Source organism: Callithrix jacchus, chromosome 7 (assembly GCF_049354715.1).
Source record: "Callithrix jacchus isolate 240 chromosome 7, calJac240_pri, whole genome shotgun sequence".
Classification (NCBI taxonomy): Eukaryota; Metazoa; Chordata; class Mammalia; order Primates; family Cebidae; genus Callithrix; species Callithrix jacchus.
The window spans coordinates 26,147,957-26,172,404 of record NC_133508.1 but is presented as its reverse complement, the minus strand read 5'-3'; the positions used below and the strand labels follow the sequence as shown (position 1 = coordinate 26,172,404).

At 37.5% G+C, this 24,448-nt stretch overlaps 1 protein-coding gene across 1 annotated transcript in view; it reads left to right on the top strand.

Annotated features, from left to right (window-relative positions):
- The window catches only part of LOC144577184 (uncharacterized), a 136,206-nt gene that overhangs the window by 101,534 nt on the left and 10,224 nt on the right, over positions 1-24,448 (top strand). Inside the window, exons 2-3 of the mRNA XM_078333090.1 lie at positions 5,798-5,906; positions 19,610-19,661. The gene's annotated coding sequence lies outside the window, so the exon portion shown is untranslated. The remainder of the gene's footprint in view (positions 1-5,797; positions 5,907-19,609; positions 19,662-24,448) is intronic.

Here is a 24,448-nt window from a genome sequence, read left to right as displayed (position 1 = left end):
AACAGTAGAAAAGCACAAACATTTATTTTGGTTCTTCTCTAGAAGAAAGCTAAACATTATCTTCTCATACCATTTAGCAATCAAAGGTGATAGAAGATGCTTCCTTCTAATAAAGAGGCAGCTATGAAACCGCCAATCTGAAGGGGTTTCTAAGACACCAGAAAAGCAGTGCAGTAAACAGCTGGACAGGGTGGCTGAGGGAAGTAGTGGAGGTGAGATTATCCACCAAATCTACAAGTTAGAATGGTGTTCATTAACAGCTATATGGATGGAAACAATGCTACATGCACTCAGCATTGAATAGAGCAGTAGCATCAGGGCACAGTAACAAACCCCATCCTGCCACAGAGAGTCACAGATCTGAAACCTTGAGGGCTTCCTTTAGCTTGATGAAGTAGAGTTTCTAATGCCTTCTTTCAGGAGAATGGCTGTTTTGATGTGAGCATGTAAGGATAGTCATCGGAAGCTCTGCTTGGGAGGACTGAAAAAATGCCAAAGAGGGGATTCAGGCACAGAGGGTGCTGGTCTGCTATGCAAGGTGATGGAGAGGTGGATGGGAATACAAGGAGGGCACAGTCTGGGCCCTGACAGATTCAGATCTAGGCAGAGTACCTTCTGGTTTCTTTGCATACTCCAGGAGGCTTCTGCTTTAGGCTTTCTTCTGCCTGGTATGCTTGATGCAAGATCTATTCAGATTGCTTGCAATGCCATAACACAATTCTGCTGTTTACCATCCAGAGTTAGTGTACACTACACAGGTTTAAGGACACAATCTCCAACAAGACTGTCTTAACTTCCCATACCAGCTGCAAATTTAAGGGTCTCCAGGCTACCCTCACTTCTGACCTACTGGCTACAAATTCAGGCGTTCCTATAACCCTTTCAGATACAATTTGCCAGAATGACTCACTGAATTGAGAAGCACACTATACTTACAACTATAGTCTTATTTTGAAGGACACAGATCAGAGCCAACCAAATGAAGGGCAAGGCCTGGGAGCATTCCAAACACAGAGCTTCCTTGCTGTCTCTCTGTGGAATTATGATGCATCACCTTCCTGGCACATGGATGTGCTTACCAGCCAGGAGGTTCACCTGAGCCTTGATGTCCAGTGTTTACTCTTATTTTAAATTGATGTTTAGAGATGGGGTCTCACTTTGTTGCCCAGGTTGAGGTGCAGTGGTACAATCACAGCTCAATGTAGCCTGGAACTCCTGGGCTCAAGTGATCCTGCTTCTGCCTCTTGAGTAGTTAGGACTATAGGTGTACACCACCATACCCAGCTAAATATTATTTTTTAAGATGGGGTCTCACTATGTTCTCTAGGCTTGTCTTGACCTCCTGGCATCAAATGATCCTCTCTCCTTGGCATCCCAAAGTGCTGGGATTACAGGCATGAGTTCCAGGCCCAGTGATGGGCAAACCCAGAGTTTTTGTTGGCTTTATGTAGGCCTAATTGATGGAATCATTTGACACATTTCCACCTTCAGCCTCCTCCTCTCCATGGAGGTGGAGAGATTGGGCTGATTTCATGTGGAACAAAGCCTCAATCCTCTAATCACATGGTTGGTTTTTCTGACATGACCAACCTCCACCAGAATCATCATTAGCATAAACTCAGGTATGGTTCAAAGGACTCACGAATAGCAAAGACAGTCCCATAACTCAGGAAATTCTAATTAACTTTCCAGGATCCAGGGACAAAGACCATTTTCTGTATTATATAACAGGCTATCTCCTGGCCTTTGGTGATAGTTTTCTTATAGCAAAGTGTTATTTGAGGGTCCCCATTTGGTATAGCATTTATATAACAGATACAGCAATAGAATCAGCATAAATACCCTAACATTCGGAGGAGCCAGTGTGGGGTTGGGATATGATAGTTTAACTCAATTTCCCAATACATTTAACCACTCATATCAGTATTATCATTTACCAACAATGCCAGTGTCACATCATATTAGAGTGTAGTAGATGTAATCTGAGAAATAAAAAATGTAACCTCAAAAATAAAAGTTCAAAGATACTTGAATATTACTATAATTCCATTCAGTCATTATAATTAGCCTGGTTCATCATTATATTGTATAACAAAATGTCTTGCAGGGTGAGTCCACTAAAGTGTGCTGGCTCCCATTCAGTTTTTTCAAGTTCCACAAGCAGGTGTGGTTTCAGAAATATATGATTTCACCCATTCAGTTATCTGGTATTACTGAGCTAAGAGACAACATCATCTCTTACTCTATGCCTGTTGGACTATCTTATTGCATAATCCATTTATTTATTTCTTTACACTTTGCTGCTGTCTCTTCTTTTTCTCCATTTATACCCAAACTTTTCTACCTTTGGATGGGATGTTAGGTTCAGCCACTGTGCTGGTTTAGATTGCAGGCAGCAATAATAGTCTAGCAAGTGTCTCCTCCTCACTCCTTCTTATTCATATAGGGTAGGGTTACTTAAGCACATAACTAGTAATCAATTTCAACTACCAAATAATATAGCACCATTCATAATTAACCTCATTTTTTCCAGATGGGGTGAAGGCATAACCTACCCTATGAGGCCCTTGGGAAATCTGGCAAAAGCTTTCAAAGCATAGTAATGGTTTCTTGCTTAGGAATTATCTTGCTTTCTTCACTCGTAGTTGCAGCTCTGGTTCTAGGACCACTGCATTAGGAAAGAAAAAGAAAGTTGAGATGATATGGGAAAGAAAAAAGTGTAGTCATACCAGCATCTTCTTCCCATAGGAATGAATAAGTGCATAGTCATACCAGCAAACTCTCCTGCCCTCTTTTTCCCAGATCCACTAGTAAACTAGGAATCTGTCTAATAGGGACTTTTCCTTGGACCTCCCCAAGTTGAGTGTAAGCACACACTCATGAAAGAGTGTAAGTTTCATGCCTATCTCTCTCTCTTTTTTTTTTATACAACCAGGGTTGTAACTGCCCATTTCAACTCTCTACCAAACCCTTATTCTGAAGATACCTGAGGAAGTGTTACTCTGTAGTGAAGATTGATGCAGTATTTTTTGCTCCAGTTCTTTTTACAGCATTCTGGGCATTCCCTTTTACTACCAGGTATGCAAATACTGGTCTAGAGAAGTGTGTATTCCTATCAGGACCCACTAGTAGTGTCCTGGGGCTACTGACATCACTCCAACTTGGCTGCTCTGTGCTGGACCTTCCCCTGGGAAATCTGCCCAAAGCCATTTGTAGACTTTCTCTCTCTCTTTTTTTTTGGACAGAGTCTTGCTCTGTCAACCAGGCTGGATTGTAATGGCATGATCTTGGCTAACTGCAACCTCCATCTACCGGGTTCAAGCTATTCTCCTGCCTCAGCCTCCTGAGTATCTGGGACTACAGGCACCACCACACCTGGCTACCAGGACTACCCACCACCACACCTGGCTAATTTTTGTATTTTTAGTAGAGATAGGGTTTCACGATGTTGACCAGGCTGGTTGCAAACTCCTGACCTCAAATAATCCACCTGCCTTGGCCTCCCAAAGTGCTGAGATTACAGGTGTGAGCCATCATGCTTGGCCTGCTCTGTCTCTCTTATTGGCAAACAGAAGACTTCTTAATTTGTGCCTCAGGTAGTGCAAGAGGAATATGTCCAGATTCAACCCATCTCCGCATTGCTGCAGCCCCTCAGTGTCCATTCATCTCATGGAACCAGGTGGCCACCTCAAATGAGTGTATCAGGATATCCACTTGCAAGCTCAAATTACTTCTGATCCTGGAAGAGGGTTCTTCTGATGGGCATTGGCATATACTACTTAAATGCGCCCTTCGAACTCCCATGGTGATTCCATAGGGCTGTTTCCCATACAGGCATTCCTTAAAAGACCAGTTTTGTATTGCCCTTCTCTCTTAACCATGTGGTTAGGCCATCAGCTGCTGCTCATGAATTGGTCAAAATGCCAACAGAGAGGCAGAAATCATGCAATTCACCTCAGCCCACTGAGCTGATTTAAGTTTACCTTCATTGATCAGAATGTCAGTCTTTTAAATAAGATGGTATTTGATCACCTTGGAACTGCTATCCATAAACCAAGCGGCTCTTTATTGGTCAGTCAAAAGCTGTTTATAGGTCACTGTCCAAATGATAATAGAATGTAGCAGCTCTTGAGGTTGTTCCATAGTTGGTCCTAGGGGAAAAGATTCTACTTGTCCATAAATATGCTGGCTAACTCTTGTCTTTCCTCAATACAATATCCCTGCACAAATCATTTCTGTTTTACTAGAGGACTGTTCTGGCCTCTGACCTCACCATTAAAGCATTCTCTAACATCATCCAAGACATGAGTATTTCAGGTTTCAAGATTATTTTATGTTTTTCAGTCAGAGGGGCAGTTTCAACTCATGTTTTACATCAAGCTAGTGATTGTTCCCCTATATGCACAAACTCTTCATCTCTCTTTCTTATTTCATTTTTCTCTTCATAGCACTTATACTGTCTAACAATATTTCTCTTATTGATTCATCTCATATTTGTTAATCTCCTCTCCACCCTTCACCAGAATGTAAGCTTCACAAATGGTGGAATTTGTATGTGATATTTATTTCTTTATCCCCATTTTCTAAAATGGCACCTGGCACATTGCAGCTCTTCAGAAACATTTGTTAAATAAATAAGTGAATGAATAAATAGGTAGCAGATCAACATTAGCCCAGAAAGGCATCTCAGAATGTAAAAAAGTATGTGACAAAGGTGATACCATAAATCAATGAATAACAAAAGGGATAGTCAATAAATGCCATTGAGATGGTTAGTAAGCTGTTTAGTTATACTTTAGATTAGATACTCTTTTCTCATCTTATACTAAAAAGACCCAGATGTATTTAGAAGATAAATACATCTTCTAAAATAACATAAGAGTAAAATAACATAAGGCTCAAACCCTTTTAGATATTGGTGTATGGAGAAACTTTCTAAGCCATAAAAGCAATTAGAGAAGTCACAAAGGACAAATATGTTAAAACTAATAGCATGAAGTATAAAATCATTAGATAGAGTAAAATAATTGCAATAACTGTGAGAAACCAAAGAACAATATTCTTACTATAAAGTGCCTTAGGGTAAGAACAATACAATCAGATAGTAAAAAATGAACATATAGGACCAAATGATTCACAAAGAGAAAAGGTGGACAAATAATAAATAACATTACAAGGACTATTCAACTCTGCAAATAATACAATAAATAAACATTTAAGTGCCAGTTAGAAAACATTTTTTAAAAGTCAAATTGTGAAAGTGTTGATCTGATACTATTCTTTGCTAGTGAAGATGGGGTGAGGGAGCACTCACAAACTGTTGGTGTGAGTGAAAATTATTATAATATTCCAAAGATGAATAAAGCAAGATCATACACATGAATACAACAAGAGTCTCCATAATATTCTTTCTTTTGATTGTTTAATACCACTTCTTATAATTTTTATTAAGGAATGAATTAGGGATGTGACCAGATATTTATTAGTGAAAATATTCATTAAAGCATTTGTTTACAATAAGTAAAAATCTCAGGATTAAAAATGTTTAAAATGGATAATCACTAAGTTATGGCACACCACCAAGTTGGAATATTACACAATCATGAAAAAGATATCTTAGAAGATTAATAACATGGGTAAATACTTACACTATTAAGGAGAAAAATGGATACCAATCATATATATAGTAATTGTTCACTGTGTTTGTGTATGTGTGGATAAAAATTTAAAGAAAATACACCATGTGTTAGCAGTAGTGATTCCTGAGTAGTGTGATACTAGGTAATTCTTTTTACAGGTAATGTCTTGCTACATTGTCCAGGCTGGACTTGAACTCCTGAACTCAAATCCAGGAACATCCTGAGCACTTGGGACTACAAGTGTGCATCACTATGCCCAGCTCATAGGTAATCTTTAATGTTCATTTTTTGACTTTTTAACTATTTTTCAAATATTCTATCATAGGTGCTGTTTTTTTAAATAGACAAAAACAATAAAATTAATCAAAAAGTCACATGTCCTCCCTTGTATGTGGGAGCTAATAAAGTTGATCTCATGGAGACGAAGAATAGAAGGATAGTCACCAGATGCCAGAAATGCGGTGATAAGTATGAAGAGAGTTTGGTTAGGTTGATTAATGGGTACAAACGTACAGTTAGATAGAAGGAATCAGTTCTAGTGTTTGATTGCTTGGTAGGATGACTATAGCTAACAATGGCATATTGTGAATTTCAAAAAAGCTAGAAAAGAAGATTTAAAATATTCCCAACAACAACAACAAAAATAAATGTTCTGGGTGATGGATATAATACCACCTAAATACCTTAATTTGATTATTACATATTCTATGCATGTATTCAAATATCACATGTGCTCCATAAATATGCATGAAAATTATGTCAATAAAAATTTTAAAAATTAATGAAAATAGTTTCAAAGACACTGCAATAACTGTCCTGGGCAGAAGAGCAAATGAGTTTCACCATTCTATATTCCGCTGGGAAAGGTCACTTTCAGGTGTCTGCACTTGACAGAAACATGTACCAACTGGCCTTTATCACAATTTATATTTCACAAATAAACCTGAACTTATGATGCTTTCTATGTGATTTCATCAAAAGTGCTAAAAAGAGTGCACATCTCAAAATGAAAAGGTTGTGTTTCTGTTAAAAGATTCTACATGCTCTCAAGGGTCAACTGTAAGAGCTGTTGCCATCAAAGGACATCAGCTGTTGTGATGAGAAATGCATGTCTGCAAAGTCTGAGGAGTTCTCTGCTGGCATGATGGGCCAAGGGGGAGGAAACGCTATTTTCTCTAATAAGTTAGGGATATACACCATATCTAAAAATAACAGCATAGTAGCCTTATGGATGTAATGGTAACAACTAAAGCCAAGGGCAGCCTCTATTCCTAACAGATTAGCCTACTTTCCTGAAGCAACAATATCTATCTTTTATTAGGCCTGGAATAGATAGCAGGTACTGCAGTCTTTTATATTTGTTATCTTGCTTGATCTCTCTACAATGCAAGGTCATCTGAGGATGAAGTAATGCAGATATGACTCTAGATCTTTAAAAAGAATCCAATTTAGATAAAGTATAATGGAGCCCCATTTTTGTAATAAAATTCATAGGAAGGAAACTAACATTTATACACATGTGCCATATGCCAAGGATAGGACTGGGTATTCTAACATGTAGATATTAATCAACTCTTTTAAATTTAATGTATATAATTCATTTCAGAAGAACTTTTGTTTGCGCATAGGAACTTTATTATTTACCATTTTAAAAATTACCCATTTTATGCTAATATAGGTAAGTTAGGAGAAAGTTTGTGAAACATTTCCAAACTAGCATGGCTCAGTAATCAGGTATATAATCATTCTCCATAACACACAGTTATAGGGAACATTATAAACCAAAGGTAGCAAAATCAGAATGCAGAATTGTAAAATCCAACCCAATGTAACTCTCAGATAGTAAATGATGAAAATTACCACTCAATCAGCACGGACATGTAATTCATGTTGAACTTTTTTCCATCATACCCAACATGATATTCTGGTAGAGTAATATCTAGAGAATTTGAATATCGAAATTATTGTGTATATTCATGTTACATAAAATGAATCAAGAAGTAAACAGTATAACGGGTCTGATAATATCAGAAATAAACAAGACAATATTATCAAATAAGACACTTTGGGCATTTGTGAGAAATATTAGTCTCTCAATTATTAATAATTTATATTAAAATAAAAGAAATTAAGGAAAAAGTAACATTTACCTAAACCCACATTCTTTTGAAGCTTATTCTTATATATATATATTATATAACCACGATTATTCTGATATATCTAATGGTATATGCTGAGGCTCTGAATTTCTCTCTGTGGGCAGAAACCACATCCCTTTAATAGAGAGCTGTACATAGCTGAGCATGTTTTCAAACATAAACTAAAATCATATAGAATGAAGTAAACACCTGCTTTTAAATCAAAATGCTTGGAAATGATGTGACTTGTCTATGGGCCCTTGAACTCTGGCCTTGACTGCTGCTTACAAAATTTCAAAAAGAAACTGATTGAATTTTACATTTCTATGTTATTTGAGATTTGCTAAATCACTCATAGGCTCATAAGTTTCACATACAAAGGCAAAGTTCCTCAAGACACAAGACTTGCCTTTCTTCTTGGTGTCAATTTGTGCATATTTAGCTCTCTGAGTGATCTCTTGAGCTTCTTTTATGCTCCTACTTATAAGGAGTCTCTATCTTTGCTTTTCTTAATAGCATTGTTTCCCATATTTCATTTGTTCTGGACAATATATGAAGTAGTGGCTTTTTCTCTTAATAAACCCAGTAAACAAACTTTGCAGAAACCCGAAGCAGTGATCAACTTTAGGTGGAGCAATATTAATCCCTCACTATGGTTTCTCAATGCCCAGACACCTTGCAGAAGTAATAAGAAAATTCTGGGACTCTTTGTGGGCAGGAACCATTTCTCCTTCACATCCTTCTTAGATGAGCATCCTAATAATATATATATATATATATATGAAGATCACTTAGGTAAACAGTCTTTCTAATAGTTCTCAAAAGACTAGCCTGGATTGGAAAGCAATTTCAATTTTCTCTCAACTTTCTTTTTCTGCTCACATTTAGAATAAGAATATGTCTTTCTTTTGTAGCCAGAAAATAACTGTCAGCAGTGACATTGTGCAAGAGATTCCAGTTCTGTTCTTTTTCCTTGTGTTCTCTGAAGAGAAAATGATTACACTGTGACTTGCCATTGATTAACTAAAATCATCCAACTATAGAGAGAGGAGAAAGTGCAGCCCAGAAACCATAGCAACCTCTGCAAAAATGATTCCTGTAATGACACTCAGAATGTCCAGGCTTCCAGGTGGGTGACGGCTTGTCATTTTTGCCTGTGGTACTGGGTCATCCACAGTGGAGCTGACTGGAATTTACTTGTAAGGATCATTCTAATTATTCAAGGAGAGCTCATATTTGCCGCTGAGAAGGAGCAACAGAAACATTAGCTTTTGCTACATTGTACAGTCAAAGAGGGTATCTATACTCACCTTACTGCATTGGGAATCTATATGCATCTGCTCCCATTTATCTTTTCATTTCACTTGATAAACAAGAAGTTAGTCTCATTTCAGACTCTAAAGACTCATTTCCATTTTGTGGGACACAGCTCTCACATCAGGGACTCCTATTATTATTCAAGAGTGAGAATGTTGAAATTTATCAGTGGTATTTTGACCATTTATGTTATGAAGACATCTATTTGATTGCCAACCATAAGTTCAACAGATGAGAGATTGGAACTCTGGACATGAAAGAGCAGTGTTATCACCTGGAAATCAGTGGAAAGGTTGGAAGTAATAACCTTTTTTTCACTTAAATTACCATGTTTTATTTTCACCATTTGGAATAATTTTACTTACTACAGTTTCAAACATTTTTAATCCCCACATTTATATACAAAAAGCCAAAAGAACACAGCAGTCTGCTATCATTGTTGCTCTGTATTTAACCATCTGCTGATATACGGTGTAACCAGCTATCAAAGGAAAATATTGGAAATAACTTACAGATTGTTTTAAATGCAGGCTTTTCCTTATGTAGAGGAATCAGAAGATGCTTTATCTAAACTCACACTGTGCTAATTTATCTTATATTTTAACACTGTTAAGAAGATACATTAATTCACTCTTTAAAAAAATCAAGCAAATGGGGAAGTCTAGCGGGTACTACATAAGTAAGCACTGGGCCAATCAAGATAAAAAATTATCTTTCTTCAAGGGAGCCATAGTCTAGAAATCCTCAAGTTCCTACTTGTTAAGAAATCAATTTATATTTAAAGATTTTAATTTTTCCAGAGGGTAATTTGCTACCAATGGAAATGGCTCCACTTTCCTTGTTTTCATTGAAGCTCTTCTTACACACAGGCTGCTTAAGGCTTATGTGAAAATCCTTTATGAAAACTACTCTCCAATCATGGGATAATGGTAATCTCCCATTTGGTAAAGAGAAATTATTCCATGTAAGGTTTCTATGGTCTGTAGTTGGAGTGGAGAGAACCAGGCTTCATGCTGTAATAAACTGCAGAGCAGAGGCCAGCAAGTAACTGAGAAACTGTAGGGCATAGCACAGCCTTTGTAAAACATGAATCTTACCTCACTTCCATACAGTTTTTATTTATCTGTGATTATTTCCATGTATCTAAGTCTTTTTTCCCCAGTAAGAGTTTCCTTTCTGGGTAGACAGACTGTATCTCACGCTCCTTTTCTATGCCCGTAGTATATATAGTGCTTAATAAATATTTATTGACTTGACTGAATTTCTCTCTCATAATTTAAATTATAATTGCAGAAAACAATCTGAAACATATCAAATGCCACCTATGACTATAGAAAATCTTTTAAAAGGTTTGAAGCTGAGTTTTAGTCATCATTTAAATCCACTGTGGGGTTATGTAAGGTTATTTCTTGCAGCTAAATATAATGATGAATACGTAAGTTAGTATTTCACATTCTCCTTTTAAAGAACTCATTTAGCTTATCTCTCAAAAACAGGTTTAATTTAAAATATGCCCTTGGATATTGACTTTTCTGAACGAAAACCTGTGAGAGGCTTGGTGCATATGTAAGCTGTATACTGATCAGAGAAAATACAAACAAATGGCGGACTCAGCAGAATCCATGCCACATTTCAAGGACTTGACTTCTAATGTAGAATAGTTAATGTCTCATTCTTTATCATCAGTCATTATTGCTTTTAACTCAATCAGTAAAACTTTCAGGATGTTCACTAATGGGTGAATTTATATATTGTTATGTGAAGGCTTTTTTTTTTTTTTCCTAAAAACAAATACGTCATTAGGCAAGAATTCATGTAGCAAGTCCTATGGCTAATTGCTTCCTTTGGGGCAGACAGTATTTGTTGGGGCTGAGGGAGAAAGTGTTTAGTTAATATTCACTCGACTTGCCAATGATCATGGTTGAAATTATAATACAGATAATTTTTCTTATGTAAGTAAAGGTGTATTATTGGCAAAATGTCATGAACAATGAATGTAAAAATTACTATCAATTAATACTGAAATGTATCTAGTTAGAGAGGGAGGATTTTGAAGGAGATGATGAGTTGAGTCGGAAATTATTCAAGAAGGCCTTGATGTGCGTCCATTTTCACGATGATAAAAGTACATTGTTTTCCCCTCTCCTGTCAGTAATGTGCAAATAGCTGGTTTAGTAGTTGGGATTCCCTAGACCTTCTGGTTGCTGCAGGAGTTTGAACATCAGTACAAAATATTTAGTTCAATTTACATAGAACATATGTTTACATGACTGGACATGTCATTCACTACACATTGTGCCCCAGAGAGCAAGTGCTGGAGTCTGATTCAAAGTTTAAGGGAGGGCTGAGCATGGTGGCTCATTCCTGTAATCCCAGCACTTTGGGAGACCGAGTGGGGAGGATTGCTTGAGACCACCCTGGAAAACATAATGAGATCCCATCTCTACAAAAACCAGGATCACTTGAGCTCAGGAGTTTTACTAACTCTAAGTGAGACCTTGTTTCTACTAAAATTCAAAAAAAAAAAAAAAACAACAACAATAGTGAGACCTTGTTTCTACTAAAATTTAAAAAAAATAGCCAGGTGCTATGGCACATGCCTGTAGTCCTAGCTACTTGGGGGGCTAAAGTGGAAGGATTGCTGGAGCCTGGGAAGTTGAGGCTTTAGTGAGCCCTGATCATGTCACTGTGCTCCAGTCTGGGCAACAGAGCAAGACCCTATCTCAAAGTCTAAGGGAGGCTCCCAATCATTCTAGTTTAAAGTGCTGATGAGTCAGCCTAAACTGGTTTTTAATTTGGGCTCTGCCATCTGCTTGCTTTGTGCTATTGTATATTTAACCTCTGTAAAGTCAAAAACATGTACTGTATAGATGGCAGTCATTGTGTGTATGCTTTTATTAACATGGTAAAATGTTTCATTTTTAGTATGTTCAGGATGATAGAGAGATAAGGTGGTGGAGAGGAGAAGGGGGAAGAATTTAATTTGTTGGTTTACTTCAGCTAAGAGGTCTTAGTTTAATACAATGGCTGTTAAATACCTATGTGTGGTTCTATTAGAGACACTTGCAGGTTTTTTAAAAAAATGTAGATTTCTAATTCCATTCCTTAAGTCTCTTAGTAAATTGCTTTCTCCACTTCCTAGCTTACAATGGAGAAAATGATTACCCAGTGTCAACTCCACATGATGTTTGAGTAATAGTTTTTAATATGCTTTGACCACTTGGGATAAAACAAAACAAAATGCTCACCTACATCACTCAAGATCAAAACACATCTAAGCATAATCGTGGAGTATTAAGAAAGTGACAAGAACTCTACAAATCAAGCCCATAGCATGAGGCTAAAGCTGTACTCATACACAAATTTGCTCACTATCAAATATTTTACACTATTAAATAAAGGGTAAATTTTAAAAATAAAGCATTTAAATGAAAAAGCTAACAAAAACAACAACCCAGAATATATAAGGAAGGAAGCTTTAAAAATTGAGATAAAAGCAGAGATTATTCAATAGGAAAACAGACAATAAAACCCTATAAATAAGACTTTTTGGTTTTTTTTTGTTTTATTTTCAGTTGTGGGACATGCCAGTTTCATTACAGAAAGAACATAAATATAGCAAATGTGAAACCAAAATAATGTCATATCAGATAGAATGGCAATTATGACAATAACGCATTTTATAGAAAATTATGCTTTATCATAAATTGAAAATATCAGTGTTAAAATTTTCCTTTAAAAATATAAAGTACTTTCATTAATGCAAAAAAAAAATAGGTAAGCTTAACAGACCAGCAGTAAGGGAGGAAATTAAAAATATTGCAAAAATAGTTATCTCTCAGAAGGCTCTGGCTCCACATAATTTTACCAGTGTATTCTTAAGGTGTTAACTATTTACTATACAAAGTGGTCTAGAACATGAAAAGAAAGAGAAGGGAATTTAAAAAAAAACTAATTTATGATTCTGCCAGAACAGTGAATTACATCCAATGCACAACCAATGCAAACATATTTAAAGTTCAATCAGGCCAGGCACGGTGGCTCACACCTGTAATCTCAGTACATTGGGAGTTCAAGACCAGCCTGGTCAACGTGGTGAAACTCTGTCTCTACAAAGATACAAAAGTTAGTCGGGAGTGATGGGGAGTGGTGCCTGTAATCCCAGATACTCGGGAGGTTGAGGCAGGAGAACTGCTTGAACCCTGGAGACAGAGGTTGCAGTGACCTGAGATTATACTCCAGCTTCGGCGACAGAGCGAGACTCCATCTCAAAAAGATAAATAAATAAAAACAAAGTTCAATCATGCATATTACTATAAATGAAAACATTTCCAAGTTAAACATTAATTAATCTTGCTTATTCTCAGAATGCCAGGATCATTTAATGTAAGAGAAAATATTACATTTCATAAACCAGTAAAGAGAGAAAATTATCAGAAAGTGAAAAGGCATTTGGAAAGTCACTGCTGTATTTGATTGTAAAATTGTTTCATTAAGCTAAGTTTTGAGAAATATTTTTATCAAATAGTTTTTTAAATGCATCTCAATGCAAACCTAATACCCTTAACAGTAAAATATCGCAGGCACATAGTTGTTCAAGTCTGGAAAAAAAGCTTTTGGGTAGTTATTACTATTATTTAACATGTCTTATTTAACATTGCTCTATAAATTCTAGCATTCGCTAGTCAAGAATAAGAATAGAATATAAACTGGAATTCAGTCAGCAAATTTTCATTATAGATGATATTATCTTGAAAAGCTCAAGAAAGTAAATTCAAGGAGAAAAACATGCTAAAACTAAAGAGGGCAAAGCTATATATTTAAAAATCTACATATATATAACATTAATGGACAATAGATCTATATGTGAATAATGACCAGTTATATATATATAAGGAAAGTACCAATTTACTCTAATAAGACAAATAATTAATTTAATAATAGAGATAAAATAGTCATTGTAAGAATATTTAAAACCTACTGAGATCATTAAAATAACACTTTGAGCATCAACATATCATTTACCTGGAGTATAGTAAAGATATCAAATGTCATTTAAATAATTTTAAGTTAGAAAAATAATACCTGATAGTATTTACTATTATTTAAGCTTTTTATTTTACAATGTGTTTGGAATTAGTTTGTAGTTTCCTTTTCATATTATGGAAAAAAAAAATAAGAGCAAACTACCCAAACAATTTAGAACATGTAATTTGCTAGTGAGGGGGAATTTGTACAAGTTATTAAAACATTTAAAAAATATAATGTAGACAGTACATTGGTAGTTCACAAATAAACTTTCCAATACAGGTGATAGAATAGAAAGGAAGGAGATGGATATTTAGAATGTGGTAAAGCTCATTATTTCAAGTAAGTCAGAAAATAAACCATTATTTAATAAAATGTGCTGAAGCAAATGGCCATTTTATTTGAGAAAAATATTAGACCTCTGCCTCATACCTTACATTTCTGGAATAATAGGGATAATTACAGTACCCATTCATTATGGAACCTACCTGATCAAATTATTTGTGGATTAAATTAGTTAATGTGCATCAAGGGCCTGGCACATGGCAACTTAGCTTTTATTTTGTTTGTTAATAAAATAAACAAAATAATAAACACTAAACAAAATAAAAGCTAAGTTGCCATGTATCAGGCCTTTCATACATACTCACATAACAAATTTAATCCACAACAATTTGACCAGGTAGGTACTATAATTATTCTCATTTTACAGATAAGAAAATAGAGGCAGAGAAAGGTTTAGCAATTTGCCCAAGATCGTCTAGCTATTAAATGGCAGAGTGAGCATTCACACAAGGCTCAATCTCTACAGTAAACTCTGTTTGTCCTAGGATACGATTCTTTTTAGTTTACTACTGATCAGTTCTATTCAGGGTTATTTTGTTTAAACTTTTCCTTCTGATATTTATTCAAAAGTGAGCGGGCTTTCAGGTTTTCTTTTTGCATACCTTTATCTGATTTTTAAATTACTGTCATTCTGGCTTTACCACGAAGAATTTGGGAGCTTTCCATCATCCTTATATTCTAAGACATGTTAAATGGCAGCCAAAGAATCTTTTTGTTGAATGTGTCAAAGGACCCCGTCTTCTTCATCTTAATATCCTAAGAGACATTTCTATGAACATAGGGTCATTTTCCAAAGGAAATGGGCACATGTGTGGGAGTGGTTATGCTGAATTTTCTTTGCAGTGGCCATACTGTTGGGACACATGATTGAACACAGCATCTGACAATGGTGCAGAAAACCTAAATTCAGAGGTTTGTTCACTGCGCTGTTTCCTGATGCTGGGATGCAGCCGCTGATCAACCCTGCAGTGCTCTCTCCTGCCCAAGTCACATCTCTGAAGTGAAGGGGAGGGGTCCTGTCAGGATGCAGGCACGACCAGACCTTTATTTAGCAGGAGGCACAGCTGACTCAACCCCTTCTTGTGACATCCAGGGTGCTAATCAAAAGTCTATTGTGAGGTGCTGAGGCTGAGCCATCACTCCAGTAACTCTGACTTACTTGCAAAATGATGCCTGTTTCGGAAAGTTTCTTCCCAAGAAATGATCCATTGGGTGGGCAAAAAAGTTCTCAAATGGGACAACGTGCTGCCCTAAAAGACAATTTTCACAGACTCAGCGATCTCACCCTGATATAGATTAGATATCTATGTTCTCCCAAATCTCATGCTGAATTATAATTCCCAACGCTGGAGGTGTTTGGGTCCTGGGGGCTGTTCCCTCATGGCTTGGTGCCGTCTTCACAGTAGAGGGAGTTCTTGCAAGATCTGGTCACTTAAAAATGTGTGGCCCCTCCTACCCACTCTCCCTCTCTTGCTCCTGCTTTCACCATGTGACATGCAAGCCCCGGGTTTGCGTTCCACCATGAGTAAAGCTTTCTGAGCCCTCCCCAGAAGCTGAGCACGTGCCAGCTTCTTATATATATATTTACATATATAAATATATATATATATTTACATATATAAATATATATTTACATATATAAATATATATGTAAATATATATGTATTATAAAGACCCAGTCTTTATAATATATATATATATATAAATCCAGCCTCACCCACATTGCATAATTGCCCCAGAATTGGAAATACTTCCAGAGGCCCCTTGATGTGCAGGAAGAGCTGGTCCCAATTACTTCCTTCCATCTGCATGTATTAATTCACAAATTTCAGGTTGACTTGGCAATCTGAACAGTCGGTTTTCGCCTCCCCTCATGCTGAGGCAACAGCTGAAGGCACTCGTTGCTCACTTGTGTGCCAGAGTTTGAGAGAAACGCCGTGTGACCTCTGCTTCCTTATTATTCCTGCCCACTCGGCTGTTCTGAGTTAATCAGGAACCAGAACCTTCCAGGGGCCATTGTTCAGATAATGCTAGCTCATCTTCATTCTTCACTTTCAATTTTCATCGCCTTAATAAAAAGTGTTTTCTTCCTCTTCATCCTTCCCTGCCAGGCCCGGAATGGCCACTTCCATCAAATTAGGTGAAGGATGAAAGAAACGAAAGAAATGGGCAAATAGAGCTATATGAAAGGGGGAAAAAACCCTGCAAACTAAAAAGCCAGTGCTTTGTGACTGCACGTAATTTTCTTCTCTCCCCAGCTATCCACAGATAAGTAGGAGGGGGCAACATGAAAGCTTTGTAATTTCACTAAAAGGTTATTCCATAATGTGTCAAACCTGGGGAGCAAAAAGAATGTGCGTACTCAAAGCCACGTACCTTTGACTGCAATTTTCCCCTCTATTACTCAGATTGCTAAGATGGGCTTATAGGACAGCTTTTTCTTCCTAAAACCACATGGTGAAATTGGAAAACCCTGCTATGATCCAATTCGAGTTTCTGACATCATTGTATTTCCTGAAGGTGAGCTCTCATGCTGATGATGGAAAGAGAAAATAATAAACAAAACAAGAAGCTCAAGTCAGCCTCGGTTTTCCTGAGAGGACAGATTTTGCTGCTTTGAACCAGGGGTGTCTGTAGAGCAACTTTCTTGACATAAATGTAGTCAGATGCAGAAGGTGAGGCAAAAGCCATTAATTCAATTATAGGAAATAGAATGAATACTTAGATTTCTCTATCTCTGTAACATTTTTCATTTGTATTAATATCAGTAAGAAAGAAATCTTCTGATAGGTATTTTGTCCAATAGATAATGTTGAATTGAGTCTACTCCCTACTAATGGTTCTACTCATCACTCATTACTTCTAGTCCCCCTACTAAGATTTAAAAGATTTCTGTTTAAGGAAAGTGTCTCTCTCCCTCAAAGAACAATATCTAAGATATAAAACAGACTATCATTAAGCAAAGGGGATATCATGGAATGCCTTCCAAAGTCACAGAGCTAAAGCTTTGCTTCTATAGGGAGTAGTTCAATCTAGTTTTTCTTCAGTCTGTACATCAGAAATAAAACAGCAAAAGCAGAATTGAGTGGCTATCTTCACAGCAGCCTGGATGGAACTGGAGATTGTTATTCTTAGTGAAGTAACTCAGGAATGGAAAACCAAGTCTCGTATGTTTTCATTCATAAGTGGGAGGGAAGCTATGAGGATACAAAGGCATAAGAATGATACAATTGACTGTGGGGAATCGGGGGCCATGGTTGGGAAGGGGATGAGGGAAAAAAGACCACCAATTGGGTTCTGTGTATACTGCTCGGGAGATGGGGCACCAAAATCTCACAAATCACCACTAAAGAACTTACTCATGTAAACAAACGCCACCTGTTCCCCAAAAACCTTTGGAAGAAAAAAATTTAAAAAATAAATAAATAATTTCCCATTCAAAATAAAGAGAATTACAGTTGTTATGGGCTAGGACTTGTCCTTTATTCTTGCCTACCAGGCCTAGACAATATAGGTAGGTACTAGGCTAGAAGGCGGAAGTCTAGAATGCTAAAATAATTACAGGGCAGGCTGTAACCCTTATCTCGGGAATCAGGCAGGACTTGAGTGTTGGAAGTCCAAACGGGCATTTAATTCATTCATTTAACAATGATGCAGTGCTTGCCTTGGCAGCACATACACTAAAATGGGAACAATACCGAGAAGACTAGCATGACCCCCCAAAAATAAAAAATGAACCAATAATGAGACACTAATTGGCAGCATGTACTAGGTGCTTTTCCATACAGTTGGGATATATCAGTGGAACAAAGATCCTTCTCTTTGTGGAGGATACCTTCTGAAGCCATTAAAAATAAACATAATAATGGAGTAAATTCTATAGTGTGTTCAAAGCTGAGAATTGCTACAGGCAAAAAAAATGAAACAAAGATAGGGATCAAGAATGCCAGGAAAGCAAGTGAAATGTGAGTCTCAAGTTTTAAATAGGCAATCAGGTTTGGAGCACATCTGGCAGGCTGGTGAGAGGAGGAAGGTGGGTTGGCTGTAGCAGAGGCAAGCAAGGTAGGGAGAAGAAGAAGCTGGCATCAGAGCAGTAAAGGGAGGAGGTTGTAGTTACTGTGGACCATTGTAGGAACCTTGGCTTTTACCCTGAGTGAGATGGGAGCCACTGGAGTTTTGAACACTTTATATATTGAATTACGTCAGTTGAGAGAGGAGAATTTTAGGTGATTACTGTTCAGGTCAACAGTTCAGTTTCAGCAGTGCTACTATCTGTAAGGAATGCTTTGCAATGAATTATAATGCAATTGAGACAAAGCTTAAAATTGCATTATATCTGTGATTCTTAACCCTGGTAATAAATTAGAATCCTATGGGGAGCTTTTACAGCCTATGAATGCCAGAACCCATGCCCAGTGATTCTGATTTAAATAGCCCAGAAAAGAGCCTGGGAACCTACATTTAAAATAAAACCAAAACAAGCAGAGCAAAGAAAAAAGACTTTCTAGGCGATTCTAATGTGCCACCTGGATTGGCCAATGTTTTGAAGGTAAAAATATTTAGCTCATTTAACTAAAACTAGCAGATCCTCTATTTTGATTAACAGTAAAATTCAAAAATATGCATGAAATCCTCAAAAGCTATCATGAGATACAATGCCTAAAAAGAATGATGTAGTCAGACTTTAAAATATTTTTAATATAAGTGAAACCTCTACTTTCAACCTGTCAAACTGTAGGAATTTCCTGCATTTTATTTCACTTAGAGTTTCTAAGAGTCGTTTTGAAGAGTGGGGATATGGGAGTCTATGAAAATGTACTTCTCTTTGATGGTGACTGAGCTCACACACTGCACAGTGAACTGGGTGTCCCTAAATGCATGCCTGTCTCTGCAGCGTCCTCTCTGCTCAGCAACAAACTCCACTTCAGGGCACAGGCCTCCTTGCCCAGTCTGCAGAAATGAGGCAGCGACTCACCTGAACAAGCGTTTAGCCATGTTAAAATCAGAAGAAAATACTCATGAGCCCAAGAAATAAATGCTTATGCTGCATGCACAAGGATAAAGGAAAAAGCAAAATAGTTGATTAAAAGAAGGGATAATAATTGAGATTTCTATGTAGCTCTCTGCCTTCCTGTCTTTCAGGTTGACATGTAAGAGGAAGCTTACATGTTATCCTCCAAGATGTTGCATCATCGTAAGTAAAATCACCTTTGATCATTTTAAAGTGGAGGGTGCATCTTTTCAATCATTATTCTCATCATTATCATCACCAGAGCTTTATATTCATGATCTCATGCCATTCTCACAACCCTAAAATTTAGACGTTATATTCACCCCCTTTTACATGGAGGGAAACCCAATTTTGGAAACATGAGGAAACTTTCCTATTCTAACAACTAGTGCATTGCAATAGCTGGCTTTGAGCCCCTGTGGTCTGGCTTCAAGGCTGTGACACGCAGCCACCCTAATCTCCTCTACTCCATTAGAATAAAAATGCTGGATTCCATGCCCCAATGCAGCTCCTGCAACTGCTGAATAAAGAGGATGTAGGTTGTGGCTTATTTGCTCAATATTTTCTCCAAATAAAATATTCTTAGAATGTATATATCTATTATTCATTCTGCAAATCAGCATAGACACTCTTCTATTTCTCTTGGTGCTAAATGACTTAGATGGCATTTAATGTGTTATGACGTCAAAGATAAAATATTTTGTGAACATCACTAGGTAAATATCATCTTCTTCCTTGAAAACTGTTGTCTGCCTACTCATTTTGACTTGATTTCATCACTGCCTTCAAAATGTGGCAGCCAAAATCCTCCTAATGTTAGGGTGGGGAAAAGTCCATTCTCAGAGGCCGGATTACCCAGATGGAACAGAGAAATCTGTTACCGGCCTCCAAATAACAACAGTGTATAATTAGTAGCTGCTAAAAGAATGGAAGTCAATTGAACAAAAATATGGTATGATCCACATTCACTTATTAAATACCTTATGTTTCCAAACACTGCTTTTCACAGTGGCTGGAAAGTCTTCTTGGGGGCATTTCGGCGTGTGTCCCTGGGCACCAAACATAGGGAATCGACAGATTTTTTTTTTTAACTTCTAAAAAGAGCTATTACTACATCCAAAAGCAGGCACAGACATGCCTCTTTTACATCTGTGGGATGAAAAAAATACGTTTGTCAAAAACAACCTTTAAGTAGGCTGCCATTATCAAAGACGTCAGCAGCCAGTCTCCCTGGGAGACAGTGAAACCCCGCATTTATCTAAATTATCTCGGTAATATGACAGAGTGATTGCTCACTAATGGTCAGTAACAGTTTTCTTTGTCATTTTCCTAGTCATTACCTCCTTAGAATGAACTGCAGAATAAACTGCTTGCAGTCTGTGACTAGAATACTAATGTCCTCCGTACATTTCTGACTATTTCTCCTAAACATATGAACTTGACTATCATATTTCTGATGTTTTCATTTTATGGAAAAGAACACCCTGCCTTAGAAAATCTGATGAACACAGAGATACTTTACATGCAAAAAAAAAATAGTGTTAGCATTTCCTCCCAGGTGAATTCTTTCATCTGACAAAAGCTTGCAGTGACTGTAAGCTCAGAAAAGGCTAGAGGAGGTATTTACAGGTGTGGGCTCTGTTTTTGTGGCTTTATCAAACTATGCTTCACGTTTTCATTTCTCAAACCATCCTCCTCTGAAGATACCAATGATACAGTCGAACCAAGTCCCCTTGACTGCAGATTCTGTAAATACTTTGCTGCAACAGCATGAGTCTCCAAACCCTTGGTCCTTTCTGAGAAGTGAGATGGCCAGCTGTTTGTTGTACATGATTTTTCTGCCCAAGAAAAGCTAGATTGGACTTTATAAAAACGAAAGAGCCCAAAGCCAAAAGGGAAATGGTAAGAAAGCAGAACTTTGTCTTCCAATAAATAGAGCTGGGAACGTTGGAAAAAAATAAAGTTTAAAAATGTTGACGAATGAGCTCTACTAGGAAAGTAGGTCATGGTAGTGCAAGGTGGTCACTTGGCTGGGCAGTCCAAATACAGGAGCCAAAACAATCAGCTGTGGAATCAGAATGGCAGCTACTGTAGCCATTACAGGTAGGAAAAGGTGGGTCAGGTGTGCTCCTATCCTGTGCAGAACTTCCACCTTACAAAAGATGAAACGATGTAAAGGCAGACATTATGGAAATAAAGGTATGCGAATATCACTGCCCGTTCATCCACGTGCAAAAGGAGTCATGAACAATTTCAGTAGTCTCCTTTCCACCCCAGTGCAATCTCAACTGCATTGTTTATCTAGCAATTTTGACCATCTTGTTTATTCACTTAAAAAACAATATGACTCATATTTTCTGGGACAGTCCTGACTTGAAGGGACTTGCTCCATTTCTATCTGGAAGTACATACATGCTTATCAGAATAAGTATACTGATTATAAGCCTGGGTAATATGACCACTAAACATGCATACATCAGACCTAAGCTGAGTTCCAATACATGTGCACTCCCTGCCATCCACTGTAATCTTTCCCTGTTTGACCTGATGCATGTTGCGAGTCACACCTTACTCCCCAGAGTACCCATATGTCCAAGTGTCAATTAGAACTGGCAGCCAATGTGCCCTACAGGCATTTCAAAGGTATTTTATCAGAATACTAAGCTCAACATTTTCCCTCTCCAAACTGTGGTTTAATCTAGTAAGTTTCACAAACCAGAACATTGTGGTTATCCTAAAATTTATCTTCTCCTTCACTTCCACGCTAAATCCAATTCTACTTTCCTTTGCTCTCTGGAATACATTTCCACTTATGTAGGCCTGACACTATTGCATATCAAGCCTTCCACATCCACTGCTTGAACTAGACCAACAAACTTTTAGAGTGTGGTGGTGTGATTACAACTCACTATAGCCTTGAACTCTTAGATTCAAAAGACTGCCTCAGCCTCCTGGGTAGCTGGGACTACAGGCATGCACCACCATGCCCAGTTAATTTTGTTAAAAGGTTTTTTGTGGAGATAAAGTCTTTCCATGTTGCTTAGGCTGATCTCAAATTCCTGGACTGAAGTGATCCTCCCACTGTGGCCTCCCAAACATCTGGGATTATAGGCATGAGCCACTGAGCCTGACTTCAACTGACTCTTAATTGGTCTCTCCATTTCTAGTTTCTTCATTTCCAGGCCATTTTCCATACTGCTTTCACTTTTTTTTCTTAATTAAAAAAATTATCTTGTCTATTCTCCCAATTTAAAATACAAAATAGTCCCCCAAATTCTTCAAATTATGGCGTTCTATTTAACCCTAACTCAGTCTCTGCCACTCAGTCTCTAAACCCCACACCAAAAACATTATGCACCTATCAAAACTGGGCTTTGTTCATGTGGTCACTTTCACCTACATTGTCCTTCCCTCCATGTTGACATATCTTTTGAAACCAACCTTAAATCCCATCTTCATTCTTTAAATTTCATTCCATCCCTCAAGTAAATTAATCCCACTTCACACTTTCTCTATTTGATTTTTCTTTTCTCTATGCTTTCCTAGCTCAATTCCAATGTCTAATATAGGACTGAGCACACTGAACTGTAGTTGCTGCTTTATATGTTTGGTCCTCTTTCTAATCTATCAGCTCCTTGAGGGCAAAAGCTGTTATCCATTCACCTGTGTGTCCAAATACCTGGCATATAACAAACCCTTAATGCATACATGTTGAATTGAATGACTATAGTTGGTCATATTTGACTTTCCAACATTTAAATTATTAAAAAAATAAGGCATAAATTTAAAAAAATACTACTTTTCTCTTGCAGTAGTACTTCAAATCTTAAGACATCTTCTGTCTTAAAGATAATAACCTATCTTTTGTCTATGGCCATACAAACATGCCTAACCTTGTCTGATCTTGGAAGCGAAGCAGAGTTGGGCCTGCTTAGCACTTGGTTGGAAGACTAACTAGGACTAACAGGTGCTGTAGTTTTGAAAGTAAACAAAACCCCATCTTGTGTCTGGCAGCCAGATGTTGCCTGTTTTAATCACTCAAATAACAGGAATCCCATGCTAAGAGTAAAAGTCTTTGAATGGCAGAATTATGGGCAAGGAAAGAAAAATAACACTGGTTTGCTGGGCTGTACACAGCAAGCCTGTGGACTACACCTAGTGTGAGGTGGAGATTGGGGGTGTAGAGACAAAGGAACAATATTCCAGTCCATAGGCACTTCTCAGATTTCATGCTATCCTTTTACAATATTCTTCCCCTGCCAGATTTTATTTTTTTTTGGGAATCTAGAGTCCCTTGATGTTAGTTTGAACGTGACATAAAATTTGGAGATGATTTGCTAAGGCTATCATATAACTCCTCTCCTGACTAAGGAGAATTCTTGGCCACATGAGCATCCATAAACTTTGTTCTGAAAAGAGGCAGAGGTACCTCAATTCAGAAGAGGATGCTAAGAATATTGAACATTAAACTGTACTGAATCATTAAACTTGTGGTCACAATATAAAGCTAAAAGCTGAACCTCTGAAAAGCATAAACCCCAGTGTAATACAAACAGTTATACTTACCCCGGTGGGCCTTGACAGCGTTGCTGTATTATCACTCAGTACAAAGGCTGACGATGTTCAGAATGGTGACAATAGGCAGGGTGTTACTGGTGGCTCATGCCTGTAATCCCAGCACTTTGGGAGGTCAAGGCTGGTGGATCACTTGAGCCCACGAGTTGAGACCAGCCTGGGCAACGTGGCAAAACTCTGTCTCTACCAAAAAAAAAAATACAAAAATTAGTCTGGCATGGTGGCCTACACCTGTAGTCCCAGCTACTCAGGAGCTGAGTTGGGAGGATTGCTTGAGCCCGGAGTTTGAGGCTGCAGTGAGCCATGATCATGCTGCTGCACTCCAGCCTGGGGACAAAACGAGACTCCATCTCTTAAAAAAAGAAAAAAAGAATTGAGAATGTTGACAATGAGTC